Below are 5,117 nucleotides of genomic sequence, written 5' to 3'. Positions count from 1 at the left end.
GGCGGGTGAGGTGATCTTCCCTCGTGTGGACGGGGAGAGCTGCGAAAAAAAAATGCGGGATTTCATTGCGGCCCTGCCAATTCCTTTCACGGAAAAATTTCATTTAGCTTTCGCCCCTGGGCCGATTATACTGGGACAGAAAATCTAGAAACGTGAAAATCAATACACATTACCTTATGCTAATCAGGTAAGCATGCTCTAGTGTCAACGGGTGGAAATACTCTTGTGTTTGAGCGCGAAAACTTTAAAGCCAGCATGTAAGCGCCGACGAACTTTACGGTGAAAAACACGTTTGAATGTACGCCTAGAGCTTGGCGCTGTGGGGTCATTGTTTATTAATTATTCGCCGCAAAAGCACTAAAATTCGTGGCTATAGCAGAAAAAGATCCAATGTGGCAGCACATGCGACGCTGATTTCCAGTGCTAATACGGATTGAACTGCGGCTTCAGATAATCTACTCTACACTTGTTATTACGGCGCAAGAAGGCGAGATAACCGTCGCTCCTGAATCATCAGCAAAGGAGGGAATTACTGGCCTTGCTCAAAGGTTGGCTTTCCCTGCAACAGCGTTTTCTCGTGGGAGGACAAAATCGCCCCGAAAACTTCTCTACATGAAAGCTATTTTAAGCAGCGCTGTGAAAGCAACGGTTTCCCTTCGTTATATCCCCTTTCACTCCTCCTCCTAGTGTATCGTACGGTGTGAGAAAATGGTTGATCCTTCTTCCATTGGAACTGGTAAAACACGAAAGTGAAATGTGCCTTCAAAGGAGCAGTTGAATGTTTATTGTGCATCGATATGAAGTTGCACATCGCTATTTATATTTCGTCGTTATGGCACCGTTATACGCATCAATGTTAGACACGGGATTGGACGCGCCGGAGCATTGCGTAAATCCGACTGAAACCACAAGCGCTCGCAAACCGTCCGTGAGAGCGAAACCAAAACGGGTTGTCAGCTAATCGTTTCGTGAACACACGGTCCACTGCAGCCAAACGAGCAGCGGTCGTGCCACGAGCGCGGCATTCGCAAGTCGGTGTCGATCTCACTCCGTGGTCGCCTTACAGTCTTCTCCGCAGGTTACGCTGCGCGTCCCCCGTACCCGTAGGCGCTCATTAGCGTCATGATGCACTACTAAGCTTCGCCTCTCCTAGACGGCAGCACCATCTGAAGGAAAGGATATAAGGCAGGCTCGTTTGTCGTCCTCTTTACCCGTCTGTTCATAGCGAAGTCGGGAGCGCGCTGCGTTCCTCCCGTTGAGGCGACAGAGTTCCTGGTTCAAATCCCGGCGCTGCCGCGTCAATATTTTTTTCTGGCGATGTCATTTTTCGTGACGGAAATGACGTCAGTCAGATCTTGGTGGGCCCCGGCATAAAACACCTTCGTGTTAAAAAACGTACCCGCTGCTCAGATCAGCTTGTTTTCAAGACGAAGCCACGTCACGAGGAAATTATAATTGTTGACCGCTTCGTGCTTGTTACATACCGTTGTGTACCGGACTAGCCTACTTCACGCGCTCATGTCCATCACAAGTACTCCTTACCATACGGCAACTGACGGTCAAGCGGAACGCAAGGTGTATGAACTTAAACTGGCTCTGGCGAAAGAGAGAGGTACGGACATCAATCTGCGCTTGGCCAGATTCTTTTAAAGCAAAGCTTTCTACCTCTACCCCCCAAGGGTTCTTTCGCGACCGTTGGTGTCACCAGAAAACTCCAGCGAACAAATAAAAGAAATCACTGGCACCGCCGGGAATCGAACCTGGAACTAATAGACTAACAAAGCGAGAGCCCGATGTCTTACCGATTCAGCTACGAGCCCACGCGAACACGGGAAGACAAATGGTGTACTCACCAAGCACATCTACGGGTGTACCCCCTGCCTTGTTGCTGAATGCCACGTGAAAGCGTCACACGACAACTCACGCCCGTCTGGCGGCCCTGTGCGCACCTTGCTCATTTGCTAAGAGTTACAAAAATTAAAGGAAGCTCACACCAATCCATGGAATCTCACTTTTAGTACGCCAATGTGCTAAAGCCTGTGGCCTACAGTGTTCACGTAAAAAATCACAGCTCCTTGTCGTCCACCCTCACGCCAAATCAAGGAATACATTCAAATACTCCTTGATGACCAGGCCATCACTCCAAACCCCAGCTTCAAGATCCTGGGCCTACATTTCCAGGCCAACACCAAGAGTGACGTCTCCTTGCAGCGTCTCAAAAACAGCATTAATCTAATCATACACATGATCAGGCGAGTTGCCACCAAGAAGCGAGGCCTAAAAGAATCCGGTACCTTTCGATTAATTGAAGCTTTTGTCCTCTCGAGAGGTACTTACGACAAAACCCTATCTTCTTGTCGACGAGGAAGACATACAGATGGTTTATATAATGATTAGAAAGGTGGTTGAGCAGGCCATTGGTCTTCTCATCAGTGCGTCCACACTGAGGCTGCTTAGCACGGGCTCCACAACACGGTGGAAGAGCTGATAGAAGGCCATCTTTCTAACCAGAAGGTCCGACTGAGAACTGCGATGAGTAACCGCATGCTTCACCAGATTGGCTGGGCAGCCCAGAATTTCACTCCGCTTGACATACTCCCAGACTCTTGGCGACTAAACCTAAAGATGCTCCCTTTGCTTAGAAATATGAACCCCTCACATGACTAGGGTCAACGAAAAGCACGGGCTCAAGCGCTAAACACCACCCTCGGTGGGGCTCATGCAGTTATCTACACAGACTTCTCCTAACATCGAGGGCAGCAACACGCCATCATCGTGGCTACCTCCAGAACTAACCTCCTTGCGTGTACCTCGCATAGGACCCAACAAATGACCGCAGCAGAAGAGGCAGCCATCACCTTGGTTCTCACTCAACCAGGGGTTCGGAGGGTAGTCACCGATTCCCTGCAAGCCTACTGGAATTACCAGTCGCATTGGGTGTCCTGACCTGCACTGTGCGTGCTAAAAAACCACTCCCCAAACGGTTCCATTCAGCTCATCTGGACACCGCCTCACGCTTCAATGGAGGGCAACAAATACGCCCACCCAACAAGCCTGCGCTTTTACCTCCCGTGCTATGGAGCTGCACGAGGACAGCCATCCGCTTGTCACGTCCAGGGAGATAATCCAGCATTATCGCCTTCTGAGACAGACCGTACGTTCGCCTTACCCTGACCTTTCCAGAGAACTACAAACTACCCTACGGCTCATACAATCCAGGCTCCTTCTCACAGCCTACGTGTCTTCACGTAACGCATCCGAATCGCTACGACGCTGAATGTAAATTTTTCTCAGAAGTGGGAATACTCCGCCCCGTAATCCGGGTGTGCGACTTTAACCCTGAGCACCCTTCTCTCTTTCCGTCAACTACGCAACAAGAGCAATGGGAGTTGCTGCTGTCCAGGCCCTCTCTACCTACCCAGTTTCAGCGGGTGGACAGAACACAGGCCGTGCGGACTGCATATGGGCCCCACAGAAGAAGGAATCACTCCCCAAGGATGCACTCTGGGCCGTTCAGAAATCTTAACAGAAGTATTTCTCCCTCCTCCTTCTCAACCGCAAGTCTCGTCGCCTCCGTCCGCGGCGCAGAGACGGAGAAGTCAGATCGTCTAACACCGGGTTGGAGCTTACTTTGATTTTATAAAAAAAAGTTTCCACTCTTGCTACACCAATACAACTCAACCAAACACCGTTCATGCATCATGCATTGATATAACCTTACCAAGAATATCTCTTTGAAGTAATAAATGGTGTGGTTAAGTGCATTCCACTTCTCTCTTGTTTTACTATTTGTAAAGCGATGTGAGTGATTTTAAGTGACGTCGCATGAGTAATCGTTGTGGGTGCCGTTTACAGCTTTGCTTTCCAACCACATTCACGGGGTGGATTGGCGCGATTTTTTTTTTAAACAGCACTCCACTGTTAGCTCGTCAACAGGGAAAATCCCAGCACACCTGATGTTCGGTCAGGAATTACGGACAAATCTACAGTGGCTAGTGTTGAGCAGCTCCACCTTCATCCAGAACACTCCGACACTTTGAAAAAGGACTGTTCCCCCAACAACAAGTTTTGACTAGAAACTTCGGCAACAGTCCTCGATGAATTTCTGTCGTGCTCCTCGAGAGGAAAGGCGTTCGCTCGTGGTTAGACGAGACGTCTACGGTACACATTCGCAGAACTAGGAACCAATTACGTGAGGCGGACGGAGTACACAGATCAGCTGTTGTCTTTACCGATGTCGTTTTCCCTGGACACATCGGGTCCGGAGCGAACCCGGAACGAGAGTCTTGATGCTGAAGACAGCTCACCAGCTGTGAGCACTTCTTGGAGAAAAGCTAGCGTCCAATGCGGCTAGACGTTCACGCGCTCACGTTCCTGGCGCGAGAGCTAGCAGCTTGTTCTAACGCCATGTTTTAGCCCAAGCCAGCGGTTGGACTCTCGTTCGCTTCCGCAATAAATCGCATCGAGACCCGACAATGTGGTTATTGGTTCTCAAGGGAACTTCTGTTTTTGGTAGGGAGGCACACTCTTGCGAAATTAGTGTGCTGCCAGCCACCGACTGGCTGGCAGCACGCCACGAAATCTTCACTGCAACAAAATCTTCACTCGGGGCCCGAAATGTTTGCCCTCTTGACTTACCTTGATGGCTAAGTCGTCCCCGGCTGTCGCAGCTGCGCAGCAAACTCCGTTCTGTCCGGCCCCGGCGGTGCTGGTATGCAGGTCTTCTCGCGGACCTCGCCTCGCCGTGCGCTGTCACCGAGCTAGCCGCGATGCCGGTTGGGGAGCCGAGCTCTGAGCATGACGAAGATGAAGTCTCACCGTCGTCCTGTCACCTTTGTAAAGATGTTAAATTTCTTGCTGGTAGGTTCCGCAGACCGATTTTCCAACTGTCTGGACTAATATTTGCTTGAAGAACCGGTTTTGTCTCGCTGCTGAAGGCCGCCGTCGGTGTTTTTCTCCTCCTTTTCTTCTTCTTCTTATCCTTCGCAAAGCAACATGACTACGCGGTGTGCTTGCGTGTGCTGCACAAATCGTAACACAACATAAAACTACACAAAATGAAAAGTTTTGTGCACCTTGGCGAGTAGAACACACGATGAATGCAGTGAAGCTGAAGG

Source organism: Haemaphysalis longicornis, unplaced genomic scaffold (assembly GCF_048455015.1).
Source record: "Haemaphysalis longicornis isolate Haplotype H1 unplaced genomic scaffold, Haemaphysalis longicornis Haplotype H1 scaffold_2, whole genome shotgun sequence".
In the NCBI taxonomy this organism is placed as follows: Eukaryota; Metazoa; Arthropoda; class Arachnida; order Ixodida; family Ixodidae; genus Haemaphysalis; species Haemaphysalis longicornis.
Note: the sequence above shows the minus strand (reverse complement) of the source record.